Genomic DNA, 22,389 nt, shown 5'->3' with positions numbered 1-22,389 from the left:
GGTATAAATCACAGTTCTACATTGCAGCCACTGATCACAAAACTCACCCAAAGCGACTAGAATAACTACAGAGAGCAACGTGTATTACCTAATTACTCATCTTAAAACATTTCTGAAAAATACACAGCGTACAGCAATTGAAAAACACAGATCTTGTGAATCCCAGACAATATTTCAGATTTTCTAAGTGTTTTACACGCGAAACACAATTATCGTTATATTAGCATACCACATGAGCTAACATCACCCCAGCATTGAATCAATGCAAAAGGGGCGATAACGTTATCGCCACCAAAATATATTAATTTTTTCACTAACTTTCTCAGAATTCTTCAGATGACAGTCCTGTAACATCATATTACACAATGCATATAGAGTTTGTTCGAAAATGTGCATATTTAGCATCACAAATCGTGGTTATGCTATGAATCAGTCAAAACATGGCATGCATTCTGGCGCCATCTCTTCTTTTTGAGGGGAAGGCGGGTGCAGTTCATTTCGATCCATAGGGCACACACAGAGTTTTAAACTGATCCGAGATCAGAGCCTAGTTTTCAGACCTTCGCAGTTCCTGTCATGATTTTTGCTGTAGAAAGAGTTCTGGTTCACCCACAGACATAATTCAAACGGTTTTAGAAACTAGAGATTGTTTTCTATCCAATAGTAATAATAATATGCATATTGTACGAGCAAGAATTGAGTACGAGGCAGTTTAATTTGGAGACGCAAAATGTCGAAGTTGAAACAGCACCCCCTGTAGTGACAAGAAGTAGGCTACATGGGAAATATTTCATTTCAAAACAATAGGTCTTTAAAATGAACACATGGGACTCCCAAGTGGCGCAGCGGTCTAAGGCACTGCATCGCAGTGCTAGAGGTGGCACTACAGATCCGGTTTGATCCCAGGCTTTTTCGCATTCGGCCACGACCGGGAGACTCATGAGGCGCCGCACAATTGGCCCAGCATCGTCCGGGTTAGGGGGAAGGTTTGGCCGGCTGGGATGTCCTTGTCCCATCGCGCTCTAGCGACTCCTTGTGGTGGCCAGGCGCATGCACTCTGACTTCGGTCGCCAGCTGTACGGTTTCCTCTGACACATTGGTGCAGCTAGCTTCTGGGTTAAGCGAGCAGTGTGTCAAGAAGCAGTGCGGCTTGGCCGTCATGTTTCAGAGGATGCATGGCTCTCGACCTTCACCTCTCCCGAGTCCGTACGGGAGTTGCAGCGAGACTGTAACTACCAATTGGGTATCACGAAAATGGGCTAAAAAATATATGAACACATGAATTGATTTGATCATCATTACTGAGATGTGAAGATTTGTGTTGACATATTTCAAGGAGTATCATCACCATGGTGAAGTGAAATCTGTCTGGCCTCTGCAGTAGGAGGCCTGGAGACCTGGTGAAATGTATACAGCAGTCAGCTAAACGCTGGTTAAGCCGTCTGGATGGTAACAACTCAGAGCCTAATTTGGACACAGACCGGCCCAAGGAGTCTGTCTACTGGCTTCAAAACCACACACAAGCCTGCGCGATTTAGTTAATTAAGATTTAATACGATTGATTGAGAGAGTATGTGCCACAACTACAGTATATGGCTTTTGCCTACAGTTTGCCCTCTGTTTGAACAGGATATGAGGATTCAAAATTGAGCTCCAGCTCAGTAGCTGGTTTTGGCAGTGAGTGTGGTCTGGTGTGTGGGGCTGGAGTCTAGACCGAGGTTAGACTGTAACCACTGTCCTACCACTCCACACTGACCCTAACTGACCCCAGGACAGTGCTAAAAGGCAGCCAACAGCAGCAGAGCCAGCAGCTGCTTTCTCCATCGCCTTTCCTTTCTCTCTGAGTACTGAGGTGAGAAAGGAACATGTGAGCAGCCAGTGCAGGAAGTTAGGAATCAGGATTGGGGAAGTTCTTTCCTACTTTCACTCTCTCAGGTCATTTCTCTGTACCGTGATAATATTTTCACAACACATTGTAGTTTAGCCTCCTGGTGGCCATGAAGGAAATTCATAATAGGATTGGTGCATAAGCTAGCAGTAAAGAACCCAGAATATGGCGGCAACGTGCACTCTGCCTGTCTTTGAACTCCGGCCCTATTTGATTTGGAGAGGAGGAGAGTATTTTCTTATTATTTGCTCTGTATTCTGTGCCAGTCAATCCATTTCCCTGATCCATTTTAATAGGCCTTTATTATCCCTCACAAAGCCAAAATACCACGAAGAAAATGGGACCGGAGGAGTTCAAACAACCACTCAAGTTTTATGCTGCTCTCTGTGTGCTATTCTACTGTAAGAGCGTGGTTAATGAATTTAATATGCAGGTTTTGGCAAGGAACGTTCATTTTTTCTTTTGACTGATTAAAAAGTATAATATGTTTATGGCTTGTGCTGCCTGCCATGCCTTTACAGTGGGAGTTGATGTTATTTGTCAATGAGCCTCTCGTGATGAATTTGCCTTTCCATATCTGTGCTAGCAACACTGTATTTAACAGTATTTACTACATTGTTGTTGTGCAGTAATAGCACCTGTAGTGAATTATGACGCTTTAGTTGTGACTTGAAGACTTGAAGCCCGTTCGTCACTCAGAGGTCTTTGATGTGTGTGTTGATTGAGAGATATTATCTATCTCAGTAGGAGTGAAGATGAAAGATTTACCTCTGTCAGCAGATCATCGTCTGTCCCTGATTGATTGATTGATTTATTATTATTATTTAGGGGGTGGATCAGCTTTAATATTGTGGATAGATTGTAGCTTCCATCAATGTCTGCCTAATTTCCAATCCTGCACATATTTTTGGGTAAACATACATACATACATACATACATACATACATACATACATACATACATACATACATACATACATACATACATACATACATACATACATATACACAGTTGAAGTCGAAAGTTTACATACACTTAGGTTGGAGTCATTAAAACTTGTTTTTCAACCACTCCACAAATTTCTTGTTAACAAACTATAGTTTTGGAAAGTCGGTTAGGACATCTACTTTGTGCATGACACAAGTAATTTTTACAACAATTGTTTACATACAGATTATTTCACTTATAACTCACTGTATCACAATTCCAGTGGGTCAGAAGTTTACATACACTAAGTTGACTGTGCCTTAAAACAGCTTGGAACATTCCAGAAAATTATGTCATGGCTTTAGAAGCTTCCGGTAGGCTAATTGACATAATTTGAGTCAATTGGAGGTGTACCTGTGGATGTATTTCAAGGCCTACCTTCAAACTCAGTGCCTCTTTGCTTGACATCATCTGAAAATCAAAAGAAATCAGTCAAGGCCTCAGAAAAAAATTGGAGACTTCCACAAGTCTGGTTCATCCTTGGGAGCAATTTCCAAACGCCTGAAGGAACCACGTTCATCTGTACAAACAATAGTACGCAAGTATAAACACCATGGGACCACGCAGCCGTCATATCGCTCAGGAAGGAGATGCGTTCTGTCTCCTAGAGATGAACGTACTTTGGTGCGAAAAGTGCAAATCAATCCCAGAACAACAGCAAAGGACCTTGTGAAGATGCTGGAGGAAACAGGTACAAAAGTATCTATATCCARAGTAAAACGAGTCCTATATCGACATAACCTGAAAGGCCGCTCAGCAAGGAAGAAGCCACTGCTCCAAAACCGCCATAAAAAAGCCAGACTACGGTTTGCAACTGCACATTGGGACAAAGATCGTAGTTTTTGGAGAAATGTCCTCTGGTCTGATTAAACAAAAATAGAACTGTTTGGCCATAATGACCATCGTTATGTTTGGAGGAAAAGGGGGAGGCTTTCAAGCCAAAGAACACCATCCCAACCGTGAAGCACGGGGGTGGCAGCATCATGTTGTGGGGGTGCTTTTTTTTCATGTTGTGGTGCACTTCACAAATTAGATGGCATCATGAGGCAGGAAAAGTATGTGGATATAGGGAAGCAACATCTCAAGACATCAGTCAGGAAGTTAAAGCTTGGTCGCAAATGGGTCTCCAAATGGACAATGACCCCAAGCATACTTCCAAAGTTGTGGCAAAATGGCTTAAGGACAACAAAGTCAAGGTATTGGAGTGGCCATCACAAAGCCCTGACCTCAATCCTATAGAACATTTGTGGGCAGAACTGAAAAAGTGTGTGCGAGCAAGGAGGCCTACAAACCTGACTCAGTTACACCAGCTCTGTCAGGAGGAATGGGCCAAAATTCACCCAACTTATTGTGGGAAGCTTGTGGAAGGCTACCCGAAATGTTTGACCCAAGTTAAACAATTTAACGGCAGTGCTACCAAATACTAATTGAGTGTATGTAAACTTCTAACCCACTGGGAATGTGATGAAAGAAATAAAAGCTGAAATAAATAATTCTCTCTACTATTATTCTGACATTTCACATTCTTAAAATTAAGTGGTGATCCTAACTGACCTAAGACAGGGAGTTTTACAAGGAGTAAATGTCAGGAATTGTGAAAAACTGAGTTTACATGTATTTGGCTAAGGTGTATATAAACTTCCGACTTCAACTGTATATATATACAGTATATACAGTTGATACAAACATACATACATACACATACCCACATATATATATAAACATGCATACATACATACAAATACACATACATATATACATATAAACTCAGCAAAAAAAGAAACGCTACTTTTACAGAACCCTGTCTTTCAAAGAGATTTCGTAAAAATCCAAATAACTTCACAGATCTTCATTGTAAAGGGTTTAAACACTGTTTCCCATGCTTGTTCAATGAACCATAAACAATTAATGAACATGCACCTGTGGAACAGTTGTTAAGACACTAACAGCTTACAGACGGTAGGCGATTAAGGTCAGTTATGAAAACTTAGGACACTAAAGAGACCTTTCTACTGACTCTGAAAAACACCAAAAGAAAGATGTCTAGGGTCCCTGCTCATCTGCGTGAACGTGCCTTGGGCATGCTGCAAGGAGGTATGAGGACTGCAGATGTGGCCTGGGCAATAAATATGTGTATTTTACAATAGTTATATTTTGTTTGTTTTTAGGCCTGGCCTTCCTCTATTTCTGATGTCCATCCAGTTTGATTTGTAATAGCCATATATTTGTAACTGTGAAATTTCACAAAAGTTCTGAAACTATATACATTTTACCGACCCTGTATGTTTTACATTTGTTATCTTGTTGTTATTAGTCCCACCCTTCAGCTCCATTCAACCCCTCCCATCTGTCTCTTAATGCCATATATTTTTCAACTGTGCTGTGATGGTTCAAAAAAGTTCTGAACTTTTCTATTCTCATAGTTTATACAGATTGTAAATTAAAGATAAACATTTTTGCTAAAATAATAATTATATTATTGATCGATTGACTATGACTTTTCAAATCGCCCAGTATTGCTATCTGCAGCGTTAGCTCCAGGTAAATGTTGCAATTCTTCAGCCATTCCTGGACCTGTGACCAAAAACAAGCTACATATGGACAGCACCAAAATAAATGATCTAATGACTGCCTCCTCGCAGCAAAACCAGCAGAGCTAGGAAGGTTGTATCCCCCATATATATATTGGTTGCAATCATTGTGTGTATTCAATTCTAAGTTTTGAATCCGGTGTCGTTTTGCCCTTTCAATTCATAAACCATGTGCCATGTAATCGGTACATCGAAGTCTCTTTCCAACAATTTTGCAATTTATATGGCACAGCTGTAAATTTTTTGGTCCTTAAATTAAACTGGTATATATTTTTATTTATCACAATTTTCTTTAACCAATTTTGGTCTTAATGCAGGGCCGACAGACAAGTTCCTCACCTTCATTTTTAGTCTTGTTATGGCAAGTCAGCAATTCACTAAAGGGACATGTTTTAGCCTGAAACTGTACGACTGGCCAATTCAGCCAATCAGCCAATGGAAACCTTTGCTTAATTTCTCAATTTTGAGTGAATGGCAACATTTCACATTCTTTTATGTTAGAGCAAACCATGATTGTTTCTTTGAAAATGTGTGATGTTTCCACTCTGAGCCCCTGGGTTGCTCCCCGTCCCTCTGCCTCGCTCCACTGTGTAATTTACATTTCATATGAAAATGTTTGTGGACGGTGGAATGAGATGTGGCGTTGATTATCTCCAATGTTGGTCCCCCCTAGCCGCGCAAAGCCGCCTGATCCCGCGAGCCTACATTAAACGCTGCACGGATATCAGATTTTAATGTAAGCTCGCGGGATCAGGCAGCTTTCCGAGGCTAGGTCCCCCCTCAACAGCAGAGATTTCATGTTTTGACCTTCTAACAGAGAACCATGAATCTGTGTCATATAAATTCTGTACATTCTGTACATTGCAACTTGAGGATATGCAGTGTCATGTTGAATGAACAGCCTTTTATTTATATTGTGAATATCTGGCATCAACTTCTACTGTGTACATTTCTGACTATGCAATATGTCTTAACTTGTTAAAACATGATCTGTTAACATATGTACTCTGTACTGTTAGGCCTTCTAAATACATGTATTCGCTCTGTGTGATGGAAGTGTTGGCTGCTATTGAAGATGCAGTTAGAATGTGTTAACTAACCAGTGTCTGTGTGCTGTTCCCCAGTGTGTTGCTCTGAGTGAAAGGGTTATGGTTCCTAAGAGATTAAATTGCTTCCTTACAGCCCCAAAAATGGTGGAGCATGCTGAGTTTAATTGTTCCAAATTGTAAATTGGTGGGAAATCAAAATACAAGTAAGTGTTTTCCAGCTATTGTACAACCAAATATGTACCGTATGTGGGTGGTGTTTCAGCCATCTACAGTTCAAAGAAGGACCACAGATGTTTACTTTCGCATTTGTTTGTATTTGTGCTCAATTGTTGAAATCGAGGCCTTTGTGGCTGATGCAGCGCTGCAGCTTACAGTACACCACTAAAAGAGAGACAGCAGAGAACTGCCGAGTCGAGGGATTTTTGAAGGACACATTCCCCTCAGATCTCTCAGCACTCAGAGCCCATAAACATGATGAAGATTTACTACTGATGCAGCTGATAGATATATTTAAAGCCATTACTCTTCCAATGCCAACTCATTGAAATCTCCTCCTTAGGGGACAGTTGGTTAGGTTGATCGTTGTAAGACGTGTCCTTTGATTTATATGTGCCTCACTGACTGTGATAATGGATAAGAGTCCGAGCTAGAGAGAGCAATCTATTCCTCCTCTATTCCTCTGCATTTCAATCATTTGTCCAGGATATCCTGTTATGTAATATTATTTACACAAAGGGAAGTAATGTGATATTTTGGTGGTGGGAGTTCCTAAACAAATAGTAGTAGCGCGTGGCCTTGAAGGAGGGCTGGTACTGTTTACCATCTACAGGCAGGGAAAGTGAATGTTCAGCTCAACATGCAAGACAAACTAATTTCCGCATTACATTGGTGACGGCTACAAACTTCTCAGCAAAACCCTTCTCTTTTATTGAAACTGTCAGGGGTTCACCTAGGGGTCATGATAGGGGCTGTACCAAATGTTTGATGTATTATAATAATAGATTATGCTGATGTTGTATTAATAGAAGGGGAGGGGTTATAAGACCCTTGGACTACAGATTAACAATATACAGTGGGGAGAACAAGTATTTGATACACTGCCGATTTTGCAGGTTTTCCTACTTACAAAACATGTAGAGGTCTGTCATTTTTTATCATAGGTACACTTCAACTGTGAGAGACAGAATCTAAAACAAAAATCCAGAAAATCACATTGTATAATTTTAAAGTAATTAATTTGCATTTTATTGCATGACATAAGTATTTGATCACCTACCACCAGCAAGAATTCCGGCTCTCACAGACCTGTTAGTTTTTCTTTAAGAAGCCCTCCTGTTCTCCACTCATTACCTGTATTAACTGCACCTGTTTGAACTCGTTACCTGTATAAAAGACACCTCTCCACACTCAATCAAACAGACTCCAACCTCTCCACAATGGCRAAGACCAGAGAGCTGTGTAAAGACATCAGGGATGAAATTGTAGACCTGCACAAGGCTGGGATGGGCTACAGGACAATAGGCAAGCAGCTTGGTGAGAAGGCAACAACTGTTGGCGCAATTATTAGAACATGGAAGAAGTTCAAGATGAAGGTCAATCACCCTCGGTCTGGGGCTCCATGCAAGATCTCACCTCGTGGGGCATCAATGATCATGAGGAAGGGGAGCGGATCAGCCAGAACTACACGGCAGGACCTGGTCAATGACCTGAAGGGAGCTGGGACCACAGTCTCAAAGAAAACCATTAGTAACACACTACGCCGTCATGGATTAAAATCCTGCAGCGCAAGCAAGGTCCCCTGCTCAAGCCAGCGCATGTCCAGGCCCGTCTGAAGTTGCCAATGACCATCTGGATGATCCAGAGGAGGAATGGGAGAAGGTCATGTGGTCTGATGAGACAAAAATAGAGCTTTTTGGTCTAAACTCCACTCGCCGTGTTTGAAGGAAGAAGAAGGATGAGTACAACCCAAGAACACCATCCCAACCGTGAAGCATGGAGATGGAAACATCATTCTTTGGGGATGCTTTTCTGCAAAGGGGACAGGACGACTGCACCGTATTAAGGGGAGGATGGATGGGCCATGTATGCGAGATCTTGACCAACAACCTCCTTCCCTCAGTAAGAGCATTGAAGATGGGTCGTGGCTGGGTCTTCCAGCATGACAACGACCCGAAACACACAGCACGGGCAACTAAGGAGCCAGTCTCCAGACCTGAACCCAATAGAAAATCTTTGGAGGGAGCTGAAAGTCCGTATTGCCCAGCGACAGCCCCGAAACCTGAAGGATCTGGAGAAGGTCTGTATGGAGGAGTGGGCCAAAATCCCTGCTGCAGTGTGTGTGCAAACCTGGTTAAGAACTACAGGAAACGTATGATCTCTGTAATTGCAAACAAAGGTTTCTGTACCAAATATTAAGTTCTGCTTTTCTGATGTATCAAATACTTATGTTATGCAATAAAATGCACATTAATTACTTAAAAATCATACAATGTGATTTTCTGGATTTTTTAGATTCCGTCTCTCACAGTTGAAGTGTACCTATGATAAAAATTACAGACCTCTACATGCTTTGTAAGTAGGAAAACCTGCAAAATCGGCAGTGTATCAAATACTTCTTCTCCCCACTGTATATATATATTTGTTATAGAGGTTTAATATTGTTCCACAGTTGTTTTCTAGTCTCTCTGCCGCTTATAAAGAAACGGTCTGAGAAATGTGTGACTGAGACAGAACTCTGCAGGGGAGTCGTAAGAAATAAGAGACTAGTCAGACATTCCACAATAAATCAACTTGGGGAGTGGACATTTACTGCTTAGCAGTTAGAAAACACTGGAGCTATTGTATCTCTCTTGCAAGTTTGTATAGCTGTGTATGCATGGGCTTGGTCTGATGAGTAGAAGGTAATGACGTATACAGTGACATCACTAAGGCTGGGCTTCGGGTTTAATAAAATAACTTGGGACCATTTCTATTTTGCAAAACTTACTCGGAAACATGCGTGCTATGTTCCTGTTGTCAACTTCTGTCTGCAATTGCATTAATAAAAGTTTTTGATTGAATTAATTAAAGATATTGTCTAAATGCTAATTTCACCAATGAGCCAATGATTGTGACGGAACAAGGAACGAACCCCAACAAAACACAAAGTAGAACCCGTAGTTAGGCGTATGCTTATAACTCAGCAAAACTATACCTCTATTGCTATTCATTTGAACATTTGAGTCACAGCCTGTCTATTCAGTTGACAGGTACTTTGTGTTTAATATAATACCAGGCAAATCAGCTCCATCATGTTGGGTTGTTGTTGCTCTCTATTTACTGTACACACAGTGGTGTGTCAGAACATGCCAGCACAGGCATCTAGGGTAGGTCATGCTAATGGTTTTTATGGGTGCCAAGCACACATCCATGGGCTGGTGGTGTGTGGATCGGAACCAGACTGTGACTCATACACACCCAACGTTGTGACACCTGTGCCTTCCTGGCTGTCATAGGCCCTGTCAGTCTGTCACCACACCCCAGTTTGTGCAAAGCTCCCATTGTGACGCAGGTAGAACATATTTAGCCATGTCTGTCTGTCCACTTTAGCCATGTCCATGTCCATTTAGCCATGTCCATGTCCCTTTAGTCAAAGACAGAGAGGCCTTCTCCCTGGTTTAACTAGACACGTACTGCATGTTCTTCATGAGTCCACCAGAACTGTCTGGATTTTCATTGATTTACAGTATTTATTGATTTCCTGAGTCTCCAGAAACCAAAAATGTTCTCCACATGTGTCAAAGTCCATTGACAGCATGTGGCACCATTTAATCTAACACATAAAACAACACGCAGGAAGCATTAAAACCCTCAGAGGTTGGGTTTGTTGCTCTGCAAGGGACCCACTTCTCAATTCACTCTGTGTGCTCTTGACCAAGCGCTCAGGAGGGGCGAGAGCAGTAAGACAAACAACCCCCATTCCTGTCTCTTATACACATCTAGATGTGTATAAGAGACAGCACACACACACACACACACACACACCTGTGCAGGGGAAGAGGAGTGCCAACTCCCCATATTCATTTGGCATAATAAACACAAAAATAGACATGTGCACAAACACACACACACACACCCATAGGTCTGTCTCTTATACACATCTAGATGTGTATAAGAGACAGCACACACACACACACACACACACACACACACACACACACACACACACACACACCTGTGCAGGGGAAGAGGAGTGCCAACTCCCCATATTCATTTGGCATAATAAACACAAAAATAGACATGTGCACAAACACACACACACACACCCATAGGTTGTCTCAAAGCTCTGTGCGTCTCATTAGGGTAAACAGAAGTGGTGTATGTGTATGTTTGTGTGTGTGTGTGTGAGCGTGCTGAGCCCTGAGGGCAGTGAACAGCCTTTACTTACTGACTGACACCCAATAGGTTGGTGGCCCTTAGTGTGACTCCCACCATGGTTAACAGTCATAAAGAAGCCAGGCTTCAGTTACACAAACACAAATATCTGACTATTCATAGCACTAATGAGAGCTGCCAGGGAGCCCAGGGACAGCAGCGGGGCCTGAAATACACTGTCGCAACTCTCAGAGTTATGACACGGTCCAGCCTGCCCGTCCCGGGATATTAAACCACCGTCAGCCTGGGGCCTCCCCTCTCCTCACCTTGTTCTTCTCTCCTCTACCTCTTCACTCCTTTCCCTCCCCTCTATCATCTGCTCTACTCACCGTTCCTCCTCACTATTTATGATAATGATGGTGGGGATTTACAGTAGAAAGCTACACGCTATCCCAATTCAAATGTGACTTTACAGTTTCACCAGCACATTGTGCAAGAAAATGAGGGTGAGACAAACAAGTCTGTGCACATTATATTCACCTTCTGTAACCTTTGGATGTAAGGGATGAAGATGATTGGATTAGGGATGCGTCAACCACGTCCCTCTTCGCCATTACCCCCCACAAACCACAATTAAGGGTAGTGTAATTTAGATGAATGCGCTCTGATTCATTGGTCTGTTTATGTTGTCGTTTTGGCTTGGTTGGAATTTAAAACTTAAACTTTCAAATTCCTTGCAGATGGCCAGGCCTTTGAAGGCCCACTGTAATTAACCTCTGGAAGAGAATAACAAACCCATGTTCAGGGACACGCCGGCCTGGCCGCCAGTCTTTGATGTGGTCCCTGTGTTTGCTCTGTCCTGTCTTGGCTTGGGGCTGAACACCTTGTGACATGTACTGAGCTGCCGCGGGCCACGCCACACCCTCTGGGGCTGCCCAGACCTGTCCTACCTAGCTCACCTCTGTCTGTCAAGGCCAAGACCAGGGCCAAGACCGCCCACCTCTCCACACCTCTTCACACACAGAGGGATCCTGGGGGATCAGCGTCAGTCAGTCAGGTGTTCTCTGGGCTCTCTCTGCGTGCCTGAGTGAATGACAACTTCGAATTGTCTGTATAGGACCGTCTAATGCTTCCTTTGATTGATTGGACTTTAGAAGTCCCTTTTCAAGTATGTTTTTGTAAGGAGATGCTTGAGTATGGTTATCAACTGGAATTTCAGGCCAGAAGATTAAAGGCCTCAGTCCTGCACAGGGACAAAAACCTTCTCTGTGGTTGTCAGTTGATCTGTGGTGGTTCTTTTTAGATATCAGCTGATGTGCAGGTATGTCAGGTTCCCAGGTGGGGTAATTAATCAGGGTTCAGTGCAAGTGAGCTCTGCTAATTAGCGACAAAGCCGTGTTTGATCCCAACAGGAAGTGTGGGCCTGAGGCTCTCTTGGCTCCATTCTGAAACACTGTGGTGGCTTTTAAATAGCTGGAGCTTGGTGGGAGCTCCATAATTGCCATGTTAAACAGAGGGCTGTTTCTCCCCCCATTAGAGCTGCACTACACATAGAGTGCCTTTGGGAAGTATTCATAGCCCTTGACTTTTTCCACATTTTGTTAGGTTACAGCCTTATTCTAAAATGGATTAAATAGGTTTTTTTCTCTCATCAATCTACACACAATAGCCCATAATGACAAAGCAAAAACAGGTTTTAAGATTTTTTTGCTAATTTATCAAACATTTAAAACTGAAATATCACATTTGCATAAGTATTCTGACCCTTTACTCAGTACTTTGTTGGTGCAGCTTTGGCAGCGATTAAATCCTGGAGTCTTCTTGGGTATGACGCTACAAGCTTGGCACACCTGTATTTGGGGAGTTTCTCACATTCTTTTTTGAAGATCCTCTCAAGCTCTGTCAGGTTGGATGGGGAGCGTCGCTGCACAGCTATTTTCAGGTCTCTCAAGAGATGTTCAATCGGGTTCAAGTCCGGGCTCTCGCTGGGCCACTAAAAGACATTCAGAGACTTGTCCCGAAACCTCTCCTGTGTTGTCTTGGCTGTGTGTTTAGGGTCGTTGTCCTGTTGGAAGGTGAACCTTCGCCCCAGTCTGAGGTCCTGAGCACTCTGGAGCAGGTTTTTATCAAGGATCTCCCTGTACTTTGCTCCATTCATCTTTGCCTCAATCCTGACTAGTCTTCCAGTACCTGCCGCTGAAAAACATCCCCACAGCATGATGCTTCCACCACCATGCTTCACCGCAGGGATGGTGCCAGGTTTCCTCCAGACGTGACGCTTGGCATTCAGACAAAAGAGTTCAATATTGGTTTCATCAGACCAGAGAATCTTGTTTCTCATGGTCTGAGAGTCTTTAGGTGCATTTTGGCAAACTCCAAGCGGGCTGTCATGTACCTTTTACTGACGAGTGGCTTCCGTCTGGCCACTCTACCATAAAGGCCTAATTGGTGGAGCGCTGCAGAGATGGTTGTCCTTCTGGAAGGTTCTCCCAGTTCCACAGAGGAACTCTAGAGCTCTGTCAGAGTGACCATCGGGTTCTTGGTCACCTCCCTGACCAAGGCCCTTCTCCTTCGATTGCTCAGTTTAGCCGGGTGGCCAGCTCTATGAAGAGTCTTGGTGGTTCCTAACTTCTTGTATTTAAGATTGATGGAGGCCACTGTGTTCTTGGGGACCTTCAATGCTGCAGACATTTTTTGGTACCCTTCCCAAGATCTGTGCCTTGACACAATCCTGTCTCGGAGCTCTACAGACAATTCCTTTGACCTCATGGCTTTGTTTTTGCTCTGACATGCACTGTCAACTGTGGGACCTTATATAGACAGGTGTGTGCCTTTCCAAATCATGTCCAATCAATTGAATTCACCACAGGTGGACTCCACTCAAGTTGTAGAAACATCTCAAGGATGATCAATGGAAACAGGATGCACCTGAGCTCAATTTTGAGTCTCATAGCAAAGTGTCTGAATACTTATGGAAATAAGCTATTCCGGCTCCTACCACAAAGCAGGCTGTGCCTTTTTTTGTGATACGATTCGTATCACTCAGATTACTGTGAACTAGGCTGCAGATTTGACTGATACTGGTGTGGTAGGGGACTGGGCAATTCTCTGTTTTCTTTAGGATTCCTAGAAATTCAATTCATGAGAAGAGTTAATGGCAATCAGACCATTGATATCTTGCGTCCCGGCTTCGTGGCTTGTTGCACAATGCTGTGTGTTGGTTAACATGCATATTAGGCTACCCTGAGCTGCTCTGTTCATGCTGTCACAGAAATCAAGCCTTTAGAGTACCCTTGAAGATGTCTCCCAGAACATGAAATTGATCATTTTGATTTCTGTTTCAAAGGTTAGCGCTCGGCTTGTGGAGCTATTGAAAAATGTCAGAGCTGCTTAATTACAGTGCATGTTAGTATTTAATGAGGATATTAAATAGACCTTAACTGTACATGTCGAAGACATTTTATTCAACTTGGAGACGTTATACTACATACTGTACAGTGCTACTGCTATCTGTACCTTTATTCAAGTCTCGAAGAGGTTGGTGTTTTGTGAGGGGATCTCTGTGCACCCACCACCACTGTAGTTATTGTTACAGTCTCCCCTCCCTGCCAGACAGCTCCAATCCCCCTCACCCACAGTCCCAGGGGGTTTCCTTCAATAATGTCTCCATAGGCATTTTTACAGAGCTGGAGAACAATGTTGGCTGTGTTTGTTTTTTTCATTCGCTTTTGTGGCATTTCAGAGAGGCAGATTCCTGTAACTGTTTAACAATGGCCATCAATATGTTGCTGTGGTATGACAAATGCACTTGGGTCTCGTTCATGTTCAAGGAAAATGTAAATAATATAAACTATTGTCATGCAAATGTCCACCTCCAATGCATTCAAAAATGTGGTTGAAAACAAGATTTAAGTACGTCCACATGTCTTTAAACTTGAAATGGCTGCATGTTGTGTCAGTGCAATGGTAAATGTTTTACTCTGATGTGAGAGAAATACTGCCTGTTGTTGAACTGCTACACTAAATGACCAAAAGTATATGGACACCTGCTCATCAAACATCTTCTTCCAAAATCATGTTGAGCAGTTAGGCCTGGCTCCAATTCATCCCAAAGGTGTTTGATGGGGTTGAGTTCAGGGCTCTGTGCAGGCCAGTCAAAATCTTCCACACCGATCTCAAAAAAAAGATTTCTGTATGGACCTCGCTTTGTGCACGGGGTCATTGTCATGCCTACCCCAAACCGTTGCCACCAAGTTGGAAGCACAGAATCGTCTAAAATGTCATTGTATGCTGTAGCATTAAGATTTCCCTTCCCTGGAACTAAGGGGCCTAGCCTGAACTATGAAAAACAGCCCCAGACCATTATTCCTGCTCCACCAAACTTTACAGTTGGCACTATGCATTGGGGCATGTAGCGTTCTCCTGGCTTCTGCCAAACTCAGATTCGTCTTGCCACATTGAAAGTCACTGAGCTCTTCAGTAAGGTGTGCTCGATTTTACACACCTGTCAGCAGGTGTGGCTGAAATAGCCAAATCTACTAATTTGAAGGGTGTCCACATACTTTTGTATTTCTAGTGTATCTGCTAATGTTTTGCTGCTCTAATGAGCCTGCAAGTGTTTCCACTGAGCCTGAAGTAGCTGTGTTAGTAGGAGAGCTGGTAAGCAGTTGTGCCGTAACTGTGGACAGATCTCTGTTCAGTCCTATCTACTCTGTATAGCTGACATTCTGGCACAATGGGCCATTTCAACACCTCCACACAACCCACATGGACAGCAGACAGAGCGATACTCCTCCCCTGCCTCTCTCCTTCTCCCCTCTCTCTTGCTCTCGGGCTCTCTCTTTCTTCCCCTCCCCTGTAGACCTAGTCACACAAACCTTGGTTTTCTTTTCTTTTACTGCCTCACAGACAGTAATACCTTGTGTTTCCCCCCCCAATACGGTCATGCACATTGCCAAGGGATACCAGTCTCCATTATGGTGCATATTGAAATTACCGGTATGTCTCTGAACAATGGTTAGGACACAAAGGGGGGTATTCAGTACTTTATGTTTGTTTCATGTACATGTTATTGTACAGAATGCAAAAATATTATAGTCTAAGTGAGAGACAGCCCATAGACAGTTAGCTGTCTCGAACACAATCTCTACAGATGCATGTGTCCTCCATAGAGGGAGTCAGAAGGACTGTCTGAAGAGAGGGATGGACAGTGAGATAAGCGAGGGGAATAGAAAGAGAGGAATGAAAGAAGACCTCCAGGATCGAGAGGATGAGAGATAGAGAGAGGGAAAGAGAGGGAGGGTATGCCCTTTCACTTGCGCTGCTCTTTTTATAACCCTCCCAGCGTTCACCATGGCTGGCAACTGCATCACACCGCTCAGGGCATTCTGTTACACGGAGGAATTTAATGTTTGTAAGCTTACATCAGGGGCCACTCACTGGCTGTGAATATACAACTGCAGACTGATAGTGTGACAGCATATGTCACCTTTACCAGCTTCAGGGTCATACAGGGCAAAATGACAAAAATTAGAGCTCACATATTCATGTACTGGCATGCAGATTATATTTTAAATATTGGGTGACATTTTTGTAATCTTTCAGGTTGATAGTCAGCTGTTTTTGTCTCAAGGGAATGTATGTTTGTGTGCTATGCTGTACAGTACATTAAGTGGTTGGGTGGGATTAAGTTACAGTATGACAACTTTTTGAACATACAGTTATATTGCTCCTGTTGCCACAGTATTGCATAACCATAGAAAATAAACAAACATGTTTAAAGAATGAATTGTAAATGCATAACTCAGTTTGCGTGTACGCGCGTTGAACTATGCACATTTGGAACGTGGTTCTGTGGCCTTCTATGGCAGTTAGTGTAGTGTTTGGAGCGGGGAGTCATTCTGACGCAGGTGGGAGGCAGTACGGGTGGTCTGAGCTGGGCTCAGGTTCTGGGCCACTGTCTGCACAGTCAGCAAAAAGCCCCCACCTCACCCACCCACCGGATATGGGTGCCTGACCACCGGGAAAGAGGACGCTCTCTCCCTCCGCTTTCCCTCTCTCTCTCCACCTCCCTTTCCTTCCCTTTCTCTCTGTTCCCATTACTCTCTCACTCCCTCATTCCCTCTCTCCCTCTCTTCTTCCTTCATTCCCTCCTTTCCTCTCGCTCTTGTCTCTCATTTGCCCTCATGATCATGAAGGGAATCCACTGCATAGCTCTTTTGAAATGGAATCCTTAGAATGGGGCAACAGAGGGAGGTGCAGGAGGGGTCAACCAGGTTTAAGGGCGGTCACGGAACTGCCTATCCAATGAACCCACCCGACCCGAGTCAGGTGAAAATGAGAGAGGAAATGTTCTTTGATCATGTGCCATGAGATTGTGTCCTGCAGGAACCAGGAATGGTATCTGGTGCCCTCCAACCTGCTTTCAGGATAAAAGTCATCCAGTAAAATACTACTTGAGTAAAAGTCTAAAAGTATTTGGTTTTAAATATACTTATGTATCAAAAGTAAATGTAATTGCTATAATATACTTAAGTATCAAGAATTTCACAATCTTTATATTAAGAAAACCAGACGGCACAATTTTCTTGTTTTTTAAATTTACGGATAGCCAGTGACACACTCCAACACTCAGACATGATTTACAAACGAAGGATTTGTGTTTCGTGAGTCTGCCAGATCAGAGGCAGTAGGGTTGACTAGGGATGTTCTCTTGATAAGTGTGTATTGGACCAATTCCTGTCCTGCTAAGCATTCTAAATGTAACGAGTACTTTAGGGTGACAGGGAAAATATATGGAGTAAAAAGTACAGTACCAGTCATGGAATCTTGTAGTAACCAAAAAAGTGTTAAAGAAATATATTTTATATTTGAGCTTCTTCAAAGTAGCCACCATTTGACTTGATGAGGGCTTTGCACACTCTTGTCATTCTCTCAACCAGCTTCATGCAGACACCAAGTCATCTGGAATGCATTTCAATTAACAGGTGTGCCTTGTTAAAGGTTAATTTGTGGAATTTATTTCCATCTTAACGTGTTTGAGCCAATCAGTTGTGTTGTGGCATGGTAGGGGTGGTATACAGAAGATAGCCCTATTTGGTAAAATACCAAGTCCATATTATGGCAAGAACAGCTCAAATGAGCAGAGAAAAACGACAGTCCATCATTACTTTAAGACATGAAGGTCAGTCAATACGGAACATTTCAAGAACTTTGAAAGTCGCAAAAACCATCAAGCGCTATGATGAAACTGGCTCTCATGAGGACCACCACAGGAAAGGAAGATCCAGAGTTACCTCTGCTGCAGAGGATAAGTTCATTAAAGTTACCAGCCTCAGAAATTGCAGCCCGAATAAATGCTTAACAGAGTTCAAGTAACAGACACATCTCAACATTAACTGTTCAGAGGAGACTGCGTGAATCAGGCCTTCATGGTCAAATTTCTGCAAAGAACCCACTACTAAAGGACACCAATAATAAGAAGAGACTTGCTTGGGCCAAGAAACACGAGCAATGGACATTAGACCGGTGGAAATCTGTCCTTTGGTCTGATGAGTCCAAATTTGAGATTTTTGGTTCCAACCGCCGTGTCTTTGTGAGACGCAGAGTAGGTGAACGGATGATCTCCGCACGTGTGGTTCCCACTGTGAAGCATGGAGGAGGAGGTGTGATGGTGTGGGGGTGCTTTGCTGGTGACACTGTCAGTGATTTATTTTGAATTCAAGGCACACATAACCAGCATGGCTACCACAGCATTCTGCAGCAATACGCCATCCCATCTGGTTTGCGCTTAGTGGGACTATCATTTGTTTTTCAACAGGATAATGAACCATCACACCTCCAGGCTGTGTAAGGGCTATTTGACCAAGAAGGAGAGTGATGGAATGCTGCATCAGATGACCTGGCCTCCACAATCACCCGACCTCAACTCAATTGAGATAGTTTGGGATGAGTTGGACCGCAGAGTGAAGGAAAAGCAGCCAACAAGGGCTCAGCATATGTGGGAACTCCTTCAATAGCATTCCAGGTGAAGCTGGTTGAGAGAATTCAAAGAGTGTGCAAAGCTGTCATCAAGGCAAAGGGTGGCTACTTTGAAGAATCTAAAATATATTTTGATTTGTTTAACACTTTTTTGGTTACTACATGATTCCATATGTGTTATTTAGTAGTTTTGATGTCTTCACTATTATTCTACAATGTAGAAAATAGTCAAAATAAAGAAAAACCCTTGAATGAGTAGGTGTCCAAACTTTTGACTGGTACTGTATGTTCTTTTCTTCAGGAATGTAGTGGAGTAAAAGTAAAAGTTGTCAAAAATAATAAATAGTTAAGTAAAGTACAGATACCCCAAAAAACTACTTAAGTAGTCCTTTGAAGTATTTTTAACTTAAGTACTTTACACCACTGCTGCAGCCCTTTCTGCTGTCCTGACCCCTCTCCTCCCCAGCCTGGGTCTTGTGACTGCAGGTCACAGGGATGGTGGTGGGGGTACGCCGAGTGCCATGCCTGGAAGGTGACTCCTGTTGCCAGTATAGGGTTTCAAACCTGACCTACAGAGTGAGAAGCAGAGGCCATATAGCGCTGCTGCTGTCATTGCCGACTACAGAGAGAGAGAGAGAGAGAGAGAGGCCAAGTCTATAAGCCCCCCCGCCCCTGCCCCTCCTCTCTAGGCCTATCCTGGCCTCTGCCTGCTGCTGCCGGGGAAACTATGGATCTGTGTCACGAGGGAGCCTAAGGCCTCACCACTACTGACAGCCCACAAACACAGCGCACAGTTTTTGGACTGCAGGTTTTCTGTCTCTAAATCTTGAGCTTTCTCTGGAGCTTATAATTACATATTGAATCCAAACTCTGACTCTTGTCACACAAGAGCCAGGCGACTAACATCAAAGCAGGCATTAAGGATTTACTCTGTTGTGAAATTAACACTTTTATCCAGACTGATTGGGCTTTATCATGGGTACATTCGCTCGCTTGAGATGCAGGGCTTATGTGAAATACTGGGAGTGGTTGACACACACACAGACATACACACACAAACACACACACAGAAACCAGGAAGGAATGATAAGAATTAGTACCTCACCTCTTTAATCCATTATCATACCAAGGAGGGTTTAAGGAGTTTCCCTGGGAGAGGAGTGTGTTTTCTGACTATCCTCTCAGTGTCTGCTTTCCTTTTCCCAGAGATCTCACTGTCCATGTGAGGCCGGACTGTGTCTCTGTGTGTCTAGACAGGACCAGAGCTGGATTGTGACATGTATGCCAGTTGTAGACGTGAGCGAGAGATGATAGCGTGATACTGCACTGGTGTGCTGTTGATGACAGATTGCATGACAAAGCTATGTGTCTGTCTCACACACAGGGACATTCTCTAACCCCTTTATTCTATCCATCACTGTCTCTCTCTCTACCTCACTCCCTCTGTCTCTTCCCAGTAGTTGCCAGCTCATGTTGGCTAAAGTTAACTCCCATGTGGGACATTTATTACCAGGCCTGTCCTCGTCAGTGCCGCCGTCTGCTTTTCAAACACATCGACTGGACTGGACCAGCCAACCTAAAGACTCAGTCAACACAGCACGGCAGACAGCCTACAGTTTAAACATGCCAGCCTAAAAAAGACAGGCAGACACGCGGGAAGGTAGGCTGGCAGGGGATATAGTAATATTAGCAACGAGCTTTGAGTCAAATATACTAGTACTTAAACAAAATGTTTTTTTAAAGACATCAATCGGCTCATTATAAATAATATACAAAATATCTGTAACTGAAAACGCCTGTGATCACTGGCACCATCTAAAAATATGTTATTGTTATGGAAAGATACCACTAGAGGCTTGGATACAATTCATTTTTTCAGTACACACAGAAAATAGATCATCAAGGAGCTCAATTGGAAGAGAGAATATTTTGAGTCTTATAACTACCTCTGACAAATATGGTGTGTGTGAGAATGTGTGGGGGTGGCAGTGTTTACATATCCCACAGCACCTATCAGCAGTCTGGGCCGAGAGGGAAACCTAATCGCACTTTGACCTTGAGTATGCGTGGTACAACCCCTTTAAAACATAACTCCCCTGCCAGGCTGGTGCAGGCCATGTAAACAGTCCCTATCACACAATCCCTCACTCCTTCCCTCCCTCCTCAAGATGAATTGCCCCAAATAGTGTTATCAGAAAACACTCAATCCAAGCCTATCTACTATTGTCATTCCTTTGACCTGAATACATTTCTAGATGGTGCCATTGATTCCTGGCTTCTGACTGTAAATCATTTTATGTTCTCAGGGGGACAGGTGTCTCCTGATATGCTGGTGTTTTTATAATGCTATGGTATTCTCTTTATGGCGCCACACTGTCTATTTTGATATACTACCCACGCCTGATAAGAATCACAGAAAGGAGCTAAATGCACAAGTTGTGCTCTGTACAAGTGGGGCTTTTCTCACCTCCTTATCTGGTACAAGTGTTTTACAGGTCAGCTGCATTGAAAAGACAACCTGACTGGATTCAAGTCAGACAGGTCAGGTCAGATAGATTGTGGGAGTTTGCTGCAGTTTAGAACCCAGTAGACTCCAGGGAATGTGCTCTCAAACAGCAGCTAGGGCAGAAAATATGTCCACAGTTTACTGAACCACCAACACTAGCTTCAGTGTTTCCAAGCTATGTCAAAAGGGTATCAGGCGGCTCAGATACAGATCCAAGCTACTTGATGAACTACTTGTACGCATTGTTAAAGGAAAATCAAAGCTCTAATATGTTGTGTTGAGCAGCAGAGGAAAGGGAAGGAGGGTTTGGAGGCACGCTGAGAAGCGGTGTTGAAACCTCTGCTATTTGTGATTGATGTGGTTGGGCTGGAAGTGCATTCGTTTTCCAACGCTATCCCTTCACTAATGGGATGCCATTAACTTCTCATTTTTCTTGTTCTTGTTCCTGTGCACGGCAACTCAGACAGAGAAGCAGAAAGGCAGGCAGGTAGATAGACAATCAGAAAGGGCAGACAGGCAGGTACTGAGCGGTAGGCAGACAAACAGGCAGGTAGATAGACAAGCAGAAAGGGCAGGCAGGCAGGTACTGAGAGATAGGCAGACAGACAGACAGACAGGCAGGTAGATAGACAAGCAAAAAGGACAGGCAAGCAGGTACTGAGACATAGGCAGGCAGACAGACAGGCAGGTACTGAGAGATAGGCAGACAGACAGGCAGGCAGTTCCCAGACTGATAATCTGTTCTGACTTAATGGCCTCTGAGTGAAATGTGTCTTGATAAGTGATTATTTATTGTCTCTCATCACTGAGGTCCTGAGGACTATCCTGTGGCTTTATCTCACGGCATATTCCACAGCTGTCTGTCACCTCCAAAACATGAAAAGAACAGCTAAAAAATCAGTCAACAACTAAACTGCATGATACAACTCTGACCTGTATTTGAAGAGTTTGTTTCCAATATAAGTACTGATAGGTGTTACACAGTCAATGGAACAAATAACTAAATGTTTTATAAAGAACTGTACAAATTATACA

Source organism: Salvelinus sp. IW2-2015, linkage group LG33, assembly GCF_002910315.2.
Source record: "Salvelinus sp. IW2-2015 linkage group LG33, ASM291031v2, whole genome shotgun sequence".
Taxonomy (NCBI): Eukaryota; Metazoa; Chordata; class Actinopteri; order Salmoniformes; family Salmonidae; genus Salvelinus; species Salvelinus sp. IW2-2015.
Note: the sequence above shows the minus strand (reverse complement) of the source record.